Raw genomic sequence first — 17,893 nt, forward strand, 5'->3', positions numbered from 1 at the left:
CGCGGCCTGCAATCGGGTTGGGGGCTGTAGATGATCGGCACTGGGATGGGGGCATGACCTCCGTTGCAGCCCAGTTCTCCCTGCATATGATGCACCTTTAGAAGGGGTAATGCCGCTGCTGTATATTCCAATGGGGAATGGTGGTGGAGGGGAGTGGGGGGGTTGGTATTTTTCCAACATGACCTGTGTATTTTGAAAATGTTTCAGGTGGTAATACGTACACCTGTGCACCAGCAATGGGGTTTGTCAAGGATCCCTTACAAATCCCCTGGTGCATAGCTGTATGTATTACCATCTGACACATTTTCAAAATACACAGGTTATGTTGGAAACATACAACCCCACACCCCTCTTCTGCTGCTGCTGGCCGCCGCCCGCCCGCCCCCCGCCATTCTCCTGCTAAAGCTGCATCATTTGCAGGGAGAGTAGGGCTGCAACGGAGGTCATAGTACCCCCTATACCAGTGCTGAAAGCTGTCTCCGTTGCAGCCCTAATCAGTACTCTCCCTGGCGCTGCTGTATAGTTTGAGCGGCGGTGGGTGACTTACGCTTGTGGCAGCCGGACCGGGTAGCGGGGTCGTTTCCTGTCAGGCTGGGACCGGCTGCCGTTTTGTCACAAGCCGATCTGCCCCCTGCCTGCAAGTGCCGAGCGCAGCAAGTGCTCGGCTAGATGAGAACTGCCCACTGCCCAATAAGAGCTGTTTCAGTGACAGGGGGCGTGCTTTCACATGGCTGAAAGCACGCCCCTGTCACAGAGGCACTTGTTTAAGTGCCGCTTGCGTTACTATTTTTAATGAGCTTTTACTGCCCAATGGTCGACCCCGCCCCCCGCTTCCGGCCCGGTCTCATTGATATCGGGAGGCACCTGGAGTGGTGCCTCCGAAACACAAATGTAAACTTTTTTTTTTTATGCATAACAATTATTAAAATAATATAAAGCTAAAGCATATACTTATGACACATAATATGTGTCATAAGTATCTTCTTTGTGTTATTTTAATAATTAATGACAGGGGAGGCACTGCCTCCCCTGACTGCACGTCCCTCATGGGACCCAAGTCTAAGCACAGAATGCATTTATGTTTCATATACACCTTATACACACAGCCTGAGGGTCATTTAATACAATATTCTTAATAACATTGTCTATTAAACAAAGATTGTGTACATTGAGCCATCAGAAAAACAAAGGTTTCACTATCTCACTCAAAAAATTCAGTATTTTGGAATATTCCGTATTTTGGAATATTTGGATATGGTATACTCAATCTGTGTATGTGGGTGTATATACAGTAATATATAGATATATATGTGTGTGTGTATCTTGCCCAAGTTTGATAGCTGCCCGGGCATGCTGTTATGTGGAGAACGGGTATCTTTGTTCCATGCAGCATTCCCTGTATTCACCTGTAGTTTTGCCAACATCAATAAACAAAATTGTCTTTTATTACCCTATGCCCACTGCCCAGGGGTGAGGGAAGGTCCCTGATGTGCTGTCTGTCCTAGGACAAGTTTAGCACTAGGAACGGGGTAATCTCTCACACTGCGGATTTCACTACTACAGTGGCACCAGCCACCTGAATTAGATCAAACAGTATTCTTGAAATGTATAAACTGTGCATAACAATCTTTATCAGATAAGTTGAACTGATCTTGTACAGCTTGTCTGTCACATGGTAAAATTAGGGAATCTTAACAAAAGGTTATAGATTCATGGAAAAGTCTTCCACCAGTTGTGGGGATCAGTAAAGAAAAATACATTGAAATGTATGGGACAAATGTACACAAATAATAAATAAATAATGCAACCCCCTACAAAAATAAAAAAGAGTAGACTTGATAGACCTTTGTTTTTATAGACAACTACAATAAGTAAACAATGCCAAATTTGTAGTGTGCACGGGTAATTGGATGATCGTCCATTTAAAGTGTTAAGGTGGCCATCCACTACTCAGACTTGTCTGAACTGCAGATAGCATTAGATTTCTCTTGAACTCTCTCGGGAGAGTCCCGGGAATTGGATCAGACCCTGGCTTTAATTTTAATTACATTCACTTCAGATATATCTGATGCGATATATCATGTGCCAGATCGCATCAGATATATCTGATGCACACATGCTACATGCGATTGATCTGATGCTGCTGCTGCCGCTGTTCCCACTCTTGGTGGGTGGGAGTGGTCAGGGAGATGCCAGTCAAGTGACGCTTCAGATGAATCTGATCAGATACATCTGAAGTAAAAAAAACAATCCGATGTGTACCTATTTTCTTCAGATTCAGATAAATAGTTGTGGCAGCCTCAGAGATCTGTAGTTCAGATATATCTGACACGGGAGTGCGCATCGGATCGGAAGAGCCATCCGATGTGACACTTTTCTTCAGATATGACGGTCAGATGTGTCGAAATCTGAAGAAAACTGCCCAAATCGGACTAGTGGATGGGGGCCTTTATACAAATACATCGCAATAGATTTTTTGGATAGAGAATCCAGTTACAGCAGCCGATGACACTCATCAGTTCAAGTATGGCTGCATTAGTCAGTGAGAATAAGGAAGTTACTGGATCTGTAGCTGGTCAGATCTTAAGGGCCCCATACACTACAACGATATGTCTGAGGCTGAAGTCGGAGGAGATTTCCCTTGAACTGCCTGGCAGCTTCCTGGGTGGCAGGATCGCATGCAATACATCGTATGCAGTCCTTTTGCATACGATGTATAGTATGCGATCCCAGCCGTGCCTGCGGGGTCGGACATGATCGTTAGTGCAGCACGTTCAATCTAGGGGATCTGATCCGATGCTCACGGAAACGCGCCTCGGATCGGAAACACCTCCAAAATGCCCGGTTTCACTGATTAATCGTCCCAAATGCCCGAAATCGGATGAAATCATACATTATCGTTCTAGTGTATAGGGCCCTTTACACACTTTCATCTGCCAGCAACTGGGAAAACAGTCTGTTCTGACTTAAATAAATAAATGCCATCTATAGTAAGGTATCTAGGGCATAATTTAGAGGTTTATCTATATTTTGTGGTGGTACAAAATGCATGAACCCAGGTAAATGACTTTGATCTTAAGGTTTTAAAGTAACTAATATTGAAATAAGCATTTTATTTTATAGACACCCTTTCATGGCCTAGTCCAGGGTCTATTTAACACAGGGACTGAAATTCAATATACTCTGGATTTGCAGTGAATTTTCAGCAATTTTGGCCCCCAAATCACTGGATGCCATAGCCGTTGATTTGAAGTGTGAGAGCTCAAGTTGTCTGCAATTTGCTGTAGGCTGAAAACCCACATCACCGACTTCGACATTGCGATGATGGGAATAAAAAGTAAATAAGTGCTTCAGCCCCCCATCCCCCATCCCTTCATCGAGTAGGCCAGGGCTAATAAGGAGGACAAATGTTTGCATGTCCCAAGATCCCCCACCCCTTTTCCCAATCCTATAAGTAATAGGTCTTTTGCTGATTTGACACCTATCTATTTGGCATTGAATGGGTTATTTCTAGGAAGGGTAAGTATGTTCATGTAGTTCCCCTTCCCTAGAGGATCAGATCCAATGTTTAAGCTAGCCTAGACCTATTTGACGAATGAGAGGGCTACACTTTTTTAAAATTTTATTTACTTTTTTACCTGTCAGCATGCTGAGTGGTGAATGGTTGGGACTATTCACCAATCAGAGTGCAACATTCTCTACCTGCTTCCCAGCCTGACAATGAATAACTGTCAATGAATGCTGATTGATGAATGGCTGGAGCTATCCACCAAGCAGCATGCTCACAGCCATTAACTGTATGGAAGCATATGAAGAGACGGCAAGAGACAGCAGGAGAGGTAAGTTATGATTTTATTTATTCCCGTAAATGGGGTAGGGGCCCCAGTGCATTGCTTTCCCAAAAGGCCTACGATGCTGTTAAGATGGTTCTGCCTAAGGGACCGCTATTTTTTGCCGAGTCTATCTGCCGCCTTGTCGGCAAGCTATACTTAATAGATCTGGCTCACTTCTGTTCAGAATAGAGAAATAATAGGGACAGTGACTTGTGTCAAAAACATGCTTTAAAATGTTGGGTTCCTGACATTTTTGCAAAATCAGACTCACAATGGCCCTCATTTCGAGTTGTTCGCTCGCTAGCCGCTTTTCGCAGCAGTGCACACGCTAAGCAGCCACCCTCTGGGAGTGAATCTTAGCTTAGCAGAATTGCGAACGAAGTATTCGCAATATTGCGAAAATACTTTTCTTTGCAGTTTCTGAGTAGCTCGAGACTTACTCTTCCAGTGCGATCAGTTCAGTGCTTGTCGTTCCTGGTTTGATGTCACAAACACACCCAGCGTTCGCCCAGACACTCCCCCGTTTCTCCAGCCACTCCCGCGTTTTTCCCTGAAACAGCAGCGTTTTTTCACACACACCCATAAAACGTCCAGTTTCCGCCCAGAAACACACACTTCCTGTCAATCACACTCCGATCACCAGAACGATGAAAAAACCTCGTAATGCCGTGAGTAAAATACCAAACTTCTTAGCAAATTTACTTGGCGCAGCCGCAGTGCGAACATTGCGCATGCGCAGTTAGCGGAAAATCCCACTGATGCGAAGGAAAATAACGAGCGAACAACTCTGAATGAGGGCCAATATGTCTGTTATAAAACTGTTTATTAAGTAAGTGGATCGCTTGGTTTTATTTCATTTTAAATTCCTCTGTGGATCAAAAGATGGATTTGCTTTAGTACCTAGTCCCACAGACCTGAATATTTTAATTATATTATTGAATTGGTTGCTTGCCATGTTGTGGAGAAATGAGCGCAAAGTGTACTTGCAATATACATTTCCTGGCATTTCTAAATGTCCTTGAAAAAGAGACATCGCTACTTAACATCCGTTTACCCTAAAAGAAATAAATTCACTTGCACTTATCTGATCCCTGACTTGGCAACTTTTAGTTAATGAAATCAAATACATTTTTGTGCTCTATTTTTTATCATAATGAATATGTGTCATTTTATTATTTTAAGCACATCGTTCCAGAGAAATTGAAAACATTGCCAGAAAATTGTTTAACAGAAATAAAATATGAAAATGGTTAGTTTGGCAGTGGTGCACTGTCTATATAAATGAAAGAGTTTTAATTAGTGCAGATGGATTATGTTCTCAGTAAAACATATTTATTATATGGCTTTTTTCAAGTTGACATTCAGTAAGTAACATATCAATGTATATGAGGTTCTATAAACATGAACGACACCAAAACTTACTTTGCAGTTGTTTAAATAAATATATATACAGTTTTGCTAATGTTTTCTTGGTGCCTGTTTAGAATGTCCCTTAAGTTGTGGGCCCATAAAACTATTGTACATTTTTATGACTTAATAGTAAACCAGAAACTACTGTTTTTTTTATTTTACTTATTGTATGGAGGGCACAAGTTGAGGAAAGCATGGTGCAGGCAGTAGTGTTCATTCTAGCACCCGGCAACGGTCACAACCCGTGCAGGTCCTTTTTCCTGCCTGGGGTGTCACTATCTGCTCTGGAACTTCTAGCACACTGTGGTCTGTATCTCAGTACTGAGATACAGGACCAGAGTGTGCTAGAAGCACCAGAGCAGAGAGCAACACCCCAGGCATGAAAGAGGAACTGCACTGGTTGTGACAGGTGCTAGAATGAACACTAATGCAGCAAAGTCAGAAAAAATCCAATCCATGCCCTCAAGTACATAGAAATAGCCAGGGCCCGCATTGTGACCAGATAGGTCCTCCAGAGTTATATGGAGATTAGTACACAAGAGGAGTAGGAGGAGTATAGAAGAGTTAGACATGATAAAGAGACTAAACCAAATCTGGCAAGAGGTACAGTATTCTCCATATGCATATAAAGGCACACATTCAGTGCCCAGCTTAGATGGGCATCACTAGTAGCATCTAGGTTTGCCACCCGTCATGTACAATAGGGTTGCCACCCGTCATGTACAATATGGTATCATACTGTAATTAAGGCAGAATGCTGTTTCCCGATTGATTCAAGATTGTTCCGTTTTTAGATCTGCGGTGCTACTGGTGACTGTGTGAGGTTCAGCTCTGCCCCTGAGTGCAGAGTGACATGTGCTAAGCCTCTGTGCTCTGCTGGGTTCAGCATGAGAATGCACATTTCTTTTTCATCCACTAGGGGTCACTGGAGTACTCTTGGGATATGGACGGTTTCCGTAGGAACAGGGCACTGAATATTTAAATTTAGAACACTCCACCCCTCCATATCCCCGAGTACCTCAGTGTTTTTTCTGTGCTGGAAGTAGCAACAGGTCATTGTGGCTGGGTCCACGATTCTTTTGAATAATTTTTGTTTTAAGCTTTTCTTTTTTCATACACATCCCTTTCCCCCTTCCAAAAGGCAGGGTCAGGGATAGTGCAAGCTGCTAATAGCAGCAGTGGCGTGTCGGTCCTCACTGAATGAGCTCCCTCACAGCCACACAGATCTCCTGCACAGGCTGGCCGGCGCTTGTAGAGAAGTCCCGTCGGAGCCTCACCAGAAGCAGCAGGAGTCACGGTATGTTGAACGGGGCGGTCAGCTCCCGCTGCCGCCCCGCTGTGTGGGGACATTGTTACTGACGCCGGATCCCTCTGCAGACGCCCGCCGCCGGCTCCGGCCGCCGCCGCTGCTCCGGCCCCCACCACTGCACGGCCGCTGCTCACAGCGCTTCAAGATGCGCTCCCCGCTCTCAGTCCCTGCGCGTCCCGCTACACGGCTCCCGCTGGCGGCCCCACACGCTGCGCTGCCCGCCCGCTCGGCTTCCGAAACGGAGCATGCATGGGGGAGGGGGGCATTACAGCACGGTGATTATGTAACAGCAGGGTTATTTACACAGAGGGGGCAATACAGCGGCATTAGAGGGTAAACCTGCAGCAACAGCAGTATGCTAGGCTGCAAGGTGATTTACACAGGATTTCATATAAATGGCACTTTAACCTGCACTGTGATTATATGTGTGAGCATGGCAGCCATTGTTAAACATGCTTCCTGTGTCTTCCTGCTGTGATTCCAGAACGTTCCAGTACTACATCTCTACTCCACCGGAGGCGCAGGGGTGTTAGTGGGAATTTGGGATCACATTTCATAGTACTGGCCACGTGTACTGCACTTGGCCAGATATATATATAGAGACACCTTAGTACTATTTTACTGAGTCGTGCAAGTGTCTGTTTTGGTGTATTGTATTGTCTGTCGCCATAATGAGTAAGGCACCAGCAAAAACTAAAAAGCATAATTGCAAAGTCTGTGGCAGTGTGTTACCGGATGAATCTACCACATGTACGGTATGTTTTGTGGATTCGGTTCCGCATAAAAATTCTGCTCCGGTTTTAAAGCCAATTTCCTCCCCGGACCCTCCTTGGGAAATGCTAGCCAATGTACTGGCTGGGTTGCAATCAGAATTGACCGCCACTCGACAGGAGCGGGAAACGGCAAGATATGAGTCTAGGGTGACACCGCCAGAACTACCGGAGGTGTCTCAGCCTTGCGAAAGATCCAAATCCATTTTGGGTAGACGGGATAAATTTCATATGTCTTATGATTTACCAGTTTCTGCTATGTTGCATTCTGACGATTCCATGCCAGACCTCACGGCACAAGATGAGGGTGAGGAGAGCGAAGTGGAGTCAGATAGTGAGGATTTTAACAGCTCAGGTATTGATAATCTCATCCGAGCGGTGCGTCAGTCTCTGAAGTTTACAGAAACTGAGGAGCCTCTCACAAATGATCAGGTCGTATTTACTAAACGACAAAGAACTCCAATAAGTTTTCCTGTGTCGGAGTCTCTTAATAAGATGTTAGTGGAAACACGACAGACTCCAGATAAACGGTTTTCTATACCTCGCAGATTTAAGTCTAGTTACCTGTTTCCAGACTCGGTGACATGTACATGGGAGAATCCACCAATAGTTGATTCGTCAAGCTACTACGTTTAAGCTACTACGCTTAAAGACCCTTCAGATCGCAAAATAGAAACTATGCTAAAGTCCATGTATGTAGCAGCAGGATGGCTGCTGAGACCTGGCTTGGTTGGTATCTGGGTCACTAAGGCGCTCATAGTATGGATAACACTGCCCTACATGACGAACACCTTATACTTCTTGCTAATCAAATGTGTGAGGCTGCGGACGTCTGTCAGCTCACTTCTCGTATTTCATCGTCGCTAGTTACGGCACGACAAGCACTCTGGCTGCGTTCTTGGCAAGCGGAGGCAGAGGTCAAACGAGGTATAGAGGCGTTACCTTACGATGGCAAGAAGTTGTTTGGTCCTGAATTGGACACATGGAGTTCTGAGGCTACGGGAGGAAAGTCGGTTTTCTTACAATTGCCTCCACCGGTACCAAGAAGGAGGTACTCTGGACCTTCGTTCAAATCCTTTAGACCTCAGTCCTTTCGAGGACGTGGCAGAGCAACAGCCACGCCTGGTAGACGTAGTCGTGGACGTGGTTTCCAACAAACCAACGCAAGTCGTCAGGACGCTAAGGTTACCGACAAGCCAGTGGCATGACGGGCTACCAGCCCATCTCGGTTCTCCGATTGTGGGAGCACGCCTTCAGACGTTCCAGTTGGCGTGGTTCCAGACATCCGCGGATGGGTGGATCCGCAATTTAGTGTTAAAAGGTTACAAAATAGAGTTCGATTGTCTTCCGCCACTGCGGTTTTTCAAGACAGGATTGCCTCTGTCGGACGACAAGAGGGCGGTTCTGCAAATTGCCATTCAGTCCCTACTGGATTCAGCAGTTTTGATTCCGGTCCCTGTACACCAACAGGGTCAGGGTTATTATTCCAGTCTGTTTGTGGTACCGAAGCCGGATGGCTCAGTCAGACCAATATTGAACTTAAAGGGTCTCAATCGGTACGTAACTTACTACAGATTCAAGATGGAATCTCTGCGCTCAGTGATTGCAAATTTAGAGCCAAGGGAGTTCATGATTGCGCAAGATCTCAAGAATGCGTACTTACACATTCCGTTTTGGCAGCCTCATCAGAGGTTCTTGTGGTTTGCAATACGCCACAACCATTAACAGTTTCAGGCTCTACCGTTTGGCATCTCGTCAGCGCCTCGGGTATTCACCAAGGTGATGTCTGTGATGAGAGCTCATCTCAGATCCCTGGCAGTGACAATCGTTTCGTACTTAGAAGATGCTCCTCCAACTTGCGCTGCTAACGTACACCACGGTTGGAGTGTCAACTTCAAGAAATCGCATCTATTTCCGTCTCAACGACTTCAATTCCTAGGTATGATTCTCGATACGGTAAATCAAAGAATTTACCTACTGCAACAGAAAGTACAGATTATTCGCCATCTGGTACAATTAGTGCTCAAGCCACGCACACTCTCGGTACATTTGTGTATTCGCCTATTAGGAACAATGGTGGTGGCTTTCGAAGCGCTTCAGTTCGGAAGATTTCACTCGCGTCCTTTTCAACAGCATGTGCTCGCACAGTGGTCGGCCTCGCATCTGCAGAGGATCACGACAGATTGCTGTCTATAAATGTCCTGGAACTCCGCGCAATTTACAATGCAATACGACAAGCAGTACACATGCTTCGCTCTCAGACTGTCCAAGTGCAGTCAGACAACGCGACGGCAGTCGCATACATCAACAACCAAGGAGGAACGAGAAGCCGCATGGCAATGCGGGAAGTAGCTCGATTCCTCAATTGGCCAGAATACCACCAGGTGATGTTGTCGGCAGGGTTCATTCCGGTAGTGGACAACTGGGAGGCGGATTATCTCAGTCGTCTGGATTTTCATCCAGGAGACTGGGCCTTAAATCCAGAGGTGTTTCACATGTTGGTCCACAGGTGGGGTTACCCTCAGGTGGACCTGATGGCATCTCGCCACAATTACCAAACGCCCCAGTATGTGTCCAGAACGAGAGATCCAAAGGCAGTGGCGGTGGATGCTCTCACAATCGCGCGGCCGTACAGCCTCGTGTATCTATTTCCACCGTTTCCGCTGCTCTCTCCGTTGCTAAAACGGATCAAAAGAGAGTCCGTCACAGTCATACTAGTGGTGCCTCATTAGTCTCGGAGAGCTTGGTTCTCGGATCTCCGCGGACTACTCGCATAAGATCCTTGCCCGCTCCTACTACGTCCAGACCTGTTACAACAGGGTCCGTTCTTTTACCCCGATTTAGCGCGGCTGCGTTTGACGGGGTGGCTGTTGAGACCGCACTCTTAAGAAGAGAGGGCATTCCAGTATCGGTTATCTCAACCATGTTACGAGCTAGGAAGCCGGTTACGGCAGCTCATTATTACAGAATTTGGCGTGCCTATATAGGTTGGTGTGAAGTTCGGAGGTTTCCGACATCATCTTTCAAGTTATCCCGTCTTTTGTTATTTCTACAGACGGGGTTAGATGGAGGACTGCGTTTATCTGCGTTGTCAATTTATTTTCAAAAATGTTTGGCTCTATTGCCGTCAGTACACACTTTTCTGCAAGGTGTCCTCAGAGTACAGCCTCTATTCTTTCCACCTACAGCGCCATGGGACTTGAATCTGGTTTTAGATTTCTTACAGTCTTCATATTTTGAATCCTTACAACAAGTGGATATAAAGTTTCTCTTGGAAAACAATTTTTCTTCTAGCCTTAGCTTCGGCAAGGCGTGTTTCAGATTTGGGTGCCTTGTCATGCAAGCCACCGTATTTGGTGTTTCATGATGACAGAGCGGAACTTCGGATGAATCCCGTTTTCTTACCAAAGGTAGGGTCATCTTTTCACATCAATCAACCAATAGTAGTTCCTGTGTTAACAGCACATTCTGAAACTCTGGATGTGGTACGCGCATTACGCGTTTATGTATCCCGAACGTCTACAGTTCGTAAGATGGATACGTTGTTTGTTTTCTATGATGCCACGATGGGTTGGCCAGCTTCTAAGCAGACCTTATCCAGATGGATAAAACTGACTATACGTCAGGCTTGGATTGTGGATAATACAGTACTAATTTATTAAAATGACAATATTCAACTAAACATTTTTAAAAAATTCATAAAATCTAATTCACTGCACTTTTATATTGTGGTCACCATACGTGTACTTATTGATCATTTGTTGTTATGTCCAAAGTCCCCGTGAAGTCCGCTCATTTAATGTCCCATATCCTGGGGTTGTGGCACAATCCCTGGGCCGATAGTACGCTGGAGGAATGTCTTATCTCAATTCTTAAACAAGGCAAAAGGGAAGTGTCCTCACCAGTATTGCGTGTTGGTAATTCTCTTCGGTCCTTATTGTTGGATAGGGTGTAAAAACTTGCGTTATTCAGCGGATTCCACAGAGGTCCAGACAGTGTTGGGTGATCAGGGTAGGTGACACAGGTTACACCTGACGCGTTTCTCAGCTTGACTGCTGCTTTTTCAAAGGTGACTGTAGTCCTATCTGGCAGTGATATTTATACCTAACTCAATTACTCATTCATTACACCTGATTCTAAACAATCCATCTCTCAGTTTATGTGTAATTAATTAAAAAACATAGTTTATGTAGGATAGACTCGAAGGTACATAAGGATTCAACACAATTTATAAACCATGAAGTTTTATTCACTATAAAATACATTTTAACTTAGTCCGGTGGTGCTGGAACGCACGCGGACTCCCGAACTTCCGGTCCGTGGCACGCATTGTTTACTTTACACATGGGTTTCTTCCAATCTAATAGGTCAGGCTAACATTATATTCCGGCCTGTGACATGGTTACCATGGTGATAGCGGTAAACTTCCCGACCTAAGACCTGGTTACCATGGTAATAGGGGTAAACTTCCCTCGAATTACGGAGCAGATGCAGAGTCACATGATCGGCATCTCAAACATTCATCATTTCCGGTCTGTGACCCGCACAGATGACTATTTGGAAGCAATTTATTCTTTCTTCCTGTGATATTCTATATATGAGGCCACGTGATCGGCTTCTTTTGGAACGCATACTGAATTGACAGTTCACATAACTTATGTGAACGGACATTTCACATTAACAACATATTTATAATTTTAACATGGTGTTACATATTGTATATTATTTTCAGTACATTATTTCATTGTGCTTCTAACCTTTATTAGTCATTGGAATATCTCTTAATGAATTTAGTGGAGATCTATATAATCAATATGATTTACCTGGAATTCAGGAATATCCAGTTACTATTAGTATAATATATATGTGAAACGTGGAATAGAATTTTTTATATATATATCATTTAAACTAAACAGTCAGATAACAATCTACTTTAATATAATCATCGATATCCGTCAATTAAAGGGATTCTCACCAACTTAGATCAAAAATGGGTATCATTCTCAACAGAAGATCCATATTTAGTTTAGAAACAAAAAAAGATTTATATGAGATAATAGGGAATATTGAGGGGAAGAGGGGAGGGGGGGGGGGGGGGGGAGATGAATTAACGTCAAATGTTTATAAGGCCATAAAAGAAAATAAATCTTAGTGTGTTATATCACACAATTCAGCTCAACTGACTCATTTAAGCCTGTGGGAAAAATGCTATTCATTTTTAGCATCCAAAAAACTTCTTGTTTGCAAAGAGTCTTATATCTGTCCCCTCCTCTTATTGTTTTACTAATAAATTCCAAACCTGTTATCTTCAAGCATCTAGGATTTCCTTTATGGAAATCCGCATAGTGTTTAGATACACTATGCGTTAAAACTTTATTCAAAATATTCCTACGATGCTCGAGGAATCTTATTTTTAAGGGGCGTGTAGTCCTGCCAATATATTTTAGATTGCATCCACATGTCAACATATAAATGACATGGGATGTATTACAATTAATATATGTTTTTATCTCGTAAGGAGTTTTTTCACCATCTATATTGATCATTAGGGTGTGGTCAGCTGTAAAGTCGCAGGTTATACATCTATTTCTCCCACATTTGAAGAACCCTTTTATTTTATTTCCCATTTGTGTGAGCCAGTTAATTTTTTCGGGATTTTTATTTGGGCTATTTTTCTCCTCAATTTTTTTCAAATGACTGGGAGCCAGTATGTTTTTAAGTGATCTATTTTTTCGAAAAATAAATTTAGGTGATTTTGGAAGAATATTTATTAATATGTTATCCTGTTTTAATATATTGTAATTTTTTGATATAATTTCTCTTACTTCTCTATGGCAATTATTATAAGTTGAGATAAATGATATATCAGAAGAAATATTCTGTTCACTTTCTTTTTTATTTTTATTTTTGAGAAATCCTTTTGATGAATTTAAAAGTTGATCTCTATCAGTATTCTGTACTTCCTTTAATGATTTATCTAGTAGATAATTTGGATACCCTCTATCTCTAAAGGAATCCAGCATTATTTTTGCTTGACTATCAAAAGAGGTCATAGTTGAACAGTTTCTTCTGATACGCAGTAGTTGACTTTTGGGGATGCTTTTTTTCCATGATGAATGGTGTGCACTATTAAAGTGTAGATAAGTATTTGTGCCAGTTTCTTTTATGTGGTTGCACGTAACTATTTCATTATTTATTATTTCTAATGAAACGTCCAAGAAGTTTATATTTGTAGTATTGAAAGAGTGAGTGAAGGTGAGGTTAAAGGGATTCCTATTCAAATGTGTAAAAAAAGAAAGTGCTGACGCGTGATCACCATCCCAAATGATAAATAAATCATCTATATAACGTCCATAGAGGACCAGGTGCGCGTCGAACCCGCCCCCCCACACGAGCTGGTCCTCGACCTCGCCCATGTAGAGGTTGGCGTAGCTCGGCGCGAACCTGGTCCCCATGGCGGTGCCCATCTCCTGAAGAAAAAAAGTGTCCAAAAATAAAAAATAATTGTGTTTTAGAATAAATGATATTGAATCCAAGATAAACTTTTGGTGTTTCTCCCTGAGGTCCCCATCTTTTTCAAGTCGTTTGGCAATCGTCTTTATGCACCTAAATTTATTTTTCGAAAAAATAGATCACTTAAAAACATACTGGCTCCCAGTCATTTGAAAAAAATTGAGGAGAAAAATAGCCCAAATAAAAATCCCGAAAAAATTAACTGGCTCACACAAATGGGAAATAAAATAAAAGGGTTCTTCAAATGTGGGAGAAATAGATGTATAACCTGCGACTTTACAGCTGACCACACCCTAATGATCAATATAGATGGTGAAAAAACTCCTTACGAGATAAAAACATATATTAATTGTAATACATCCCATGTCATTTATATGTTGACATGTGGATGCAATCTAAAATATATTGGCAGGACTACACGCCCCTTAAAAATAAGATTCCTCGAGCATCGTAGGAATATTTTGAATAAAGTTTTAACGCATAGTGTATCTAAACACTATGCGGATTTCCATAAAGGAAATCCTAGATGCTTGAAGATAACAGGTTTGGAATTTATTAGTAAAACAATAAGAGGAGGGGACAGATATAAGACTCTTTGCAAACAAGAAGTTTTTTGGATGCTAAAAATGAATAGCATTTTTCCCACAGGCTTAAATGAGTCAGTTGAGCTGAATTGTGTGATATAACACACTAAGATTTATTTTCTTTTATGGCCTTATAAACATTTGACGTTAATTCATCTCCCCCCCCCCCCCCCCTCCCCTCTTCCCCTCAATATTCCCTATTATCTCATATAAATCTTTTTTTGTTTCTAAACTAAATATGGATCTTCTGTTGAGAATGATACCCATTTTTGATCTAAGTTGGTGAGAATCCCTTTAATTGACGGATATCGATGATTATATTAAAGTAGATTGTTATCTGACTGTTTAGTTTAAATGATATATATATAAAAAATTCTATTCCACGTTTCACATATATATTATACTAATAGTAACTGGATATTCCTGAATTCCAGGTAAATCATATTGATTATATAGATCTCCACTAAATTCATTAAGAGATATTCCAATGACTAATAAAGGTTAGAAGCACAATGAAATAATGTACTGAAAATAATATACAATATGTAACACCATGTTAAAATTATAAATATGTTGTTAATGTGAAATGTCCGTTCACATAAGTTATGTGAACTGTCAATTCAGTATGCGTTCCAAAAGAAGCCGATCACGTGGCCTCATATATAGAATATCACAGGAAGAAAGAATAAATTGCTTCCAAATAGTCATCTGTGCGGGTCACAGACCGGAAATGATGAATGTTTGAGATGCCGATCATGTGACTCTGCATCTGCTCCGTAATTCGAGGGAAGTTTACCCCTATTACCATGGTAACCAGGTCTTAGGTCGGGAAGTTTACCGCTATCACCATGGTAACCATGTCACAGGCCGGAATATAATGTTAGCCTGACCTATTAGATTGGAAGAAACCCATGTGTAAAGTAAACAATGCGTGCCACGGACCGGAAGTTCGGGAGTCCGCGTGCGTTCCAGCACCACCGGACTAAGTTAAAATGTATTTTATAGTGAATAAAACTTCATGGTTTATAAATTGTGTTGAATCCTTATGTACCTTCGAGTCTATCCTACATAAACTATGTTTTTTAATTAATTACACATAAACTGAGAGATGGATTGTTTAGAATCAGGTGTAATGAATGAGTAATTGAGTTAGGTATAAATATCACTGCCAGATAGGACTACAGTCACCTTTGAAAAAGCAGCAGTCAAGCTGAGAAACGCGTCAGGTGTAACCTGTGTCACCTACCCTGATCACCCAACACTGTCTGGACCTCTGTGGAATCCGCTGAATAACGCAAGTTTTTACACCCTATCCAACAATAAGGACCGAAGAGAATTACCAACACGCAATACTGGTGAGGACACTTCCCTTTTGCCTTGTTTAAGAATTGAGATAAGACATTCCTCCAGCGTACTATCGGCCCAGGGATTGTGCCACAACCCCAGGATATGGGACATTAAATGAGCGGACTTCACGGGGACTTTGGACATAACAACAAATGATCAATAAGTACACGTATGGTGACCACAATATAAAAGTGCAGTGAATTAGATTTTATGAATTTTTTAAAAATGTTTAGTTGAATATTGTCATTTTAATAAATTAGTACTGTATTATCCACAATCCATCTTCAGTTAGCGCTGTCTTATTTTGTTTTATTTCTGTTTTGCATGATATAGTGGGCGTGACTAGCCCACTCAGACAGCTGCTTATTATTATTTTTTATCACTATACTATTTGGAAACACAGCTCGAGCGCCCCTTCCAATTTGATTGGTTCTACATCCTTTGCCTATACGTCAGGCTTACCTTAATGCTAGGTTACAGCCGCCTACATCAGTAACAGCTCATCCCACACGTTCTGTGGGAACTTCATGGGCAGTTGGTCGTAGAGCTTCTACGACGCAGCTTTGCCGTGCGGCTACATGGTCTTCAGTGCACACGTTTGTGCGCTTTTACAAGTTTGATACGTTTTGCGGCATCAGCATCTAGCTTTGGCCGCCTAGTGTTACAGGTGTCAAACAGCTCTCCCGCCCACGGGGGAAGCTTTGGTACGTCCCAAGAGTACTCCAGTGACCCCTAGTGGATGAAAAAGAAAATAGGATTTTGGTACTTACCAGGTAAATCCTTTTCTTTGAATCCATAGGGGGCACTGGATGCCCACCCAGAGCAGTTTTACCTGGTTTGTAGTAAGCTCAGGGGATCTTATGGTAACACCTTTTCACCGACTGGTTCAAATTATCAAGTTCTATCGGTTATGGTGTCAACTGTTTAGTTGTCAGTAAAGTTATGTGTCAACTTCGTTGTTGTCCGTTATGTTATATGTAATACTCCATTGTCAACCTCTCTATAGTTCCTGTTCGGCTCAGTAAAAAACACTGAGGTACTCGGGGATATGGAGGGGTGGAGTGTTCTAAATTTAAATATTCAGTGCCCTGTTCCTACGGAAACCGTCCATATCCCAAGAGTACTCCAGTGCCCCCTATGGATTCAAAGAAAAGGATTTACCTGGTAAGTACCAAAATCCTATTTTTAACGTGCACTCTTAGTATTGCAGCACACAGCCATGCAGATGCTGAGTGGAGATCTGAGATAGTGCATACTTACTAGCTGTGATAGATCTCTGACCCAGTTCTAGCCTGGCTGGGTCCTGTATATAACCAAGAATGGTGGATGAAGGACCCAGTTTAGTGGCCATCAGTGGCTTCATATCTATAATGGATAAGCGACCACCTGTGGAGATAACGAGAGTCTCATTATCTGGTGAGTGTATAATATAGGGGAAACAGACTGATCTCTCTTACTAGTGCACACATCAATTAGCTGGTATAATATATGGGGGTGGTTCAGTAAGTAAGGTAACAAGACCTCTCGTGTGTAATGTTCTCTATTTCATTCTAATTTCCTGCTGGGCCAGAGCAGGTAGACCACTGCTTCCCCTTATGGTCATTAGACTGCACCTCATTTCAGTCATACTGTCCCAATATCGGCTGAAAGATGGCGGGGTTGACTGAAACATGGTCTAACATTGAGATGTGTAATGTGGTTAGATTTCTGCATCTAAAGGGCACAGGTTTGAGTTTGAGAACAGAGCCTTGTGGGACCTAAGCGGGCATTAAGAAGGCCATATGGTAGACCAAGAGTCACTAACATAACTTTTTGATAAAAGCATGTAGGAAGTGAATTAGACAACTAGGTTGGTTTTGCCATGTAAATGAGTGCCACTTTAAAAATCTGAGCGTACTTTCACAAAGTCCCGCACAGCCTGCTAGTACATTTCATCTGAAATATTCAATTTATGATGCAGGAATTCCTCCAGTTGCGCTCAGCAGTATGGGAGTATTTTTTTGCAAGTGTTGGGTCTCTAGTAAGCCTTGTTTAGATTTGAATTGGCATAAACTGGTGCATAGAGCAACATTGTCTATGGGGGGGTAATTTAGAGTTGATCGCAGCTGCAAATTTGTTAGCAGTTGG

The 17,893-nt window shown here is 42.6% G+C and overlaps 1 protein-coding gene across 4 annotated transcripts in view; it reads left to right on the plus strand.

The window, feature by feature from the left end:
* Positions 1 to 17,893, plus strand: part of OGDHL (oxoglutarate dehydrogenase L) — a 245,586-nt gene that overhangs the window by 80,499 nt on the left and 147,194 nt on the right. The gene's annotated exons all lie outside the window — the stretch shown is intronic.

This window comes from Pseudophryne corroboree, chromosome 3 (assembly GCF_028390025.1).
Source record: "Pseudophryne corroboree isolate aPseCor3 chromosome 3, aPseCor3.hap2, whole genome shotgun sequence".
Lineage (NCBI taxonomy): Eukaryota > Metazoa > Chordata > Amphibia > Anura > Myobatrachidae > Pseudophryne > Pseudophryne corroboree.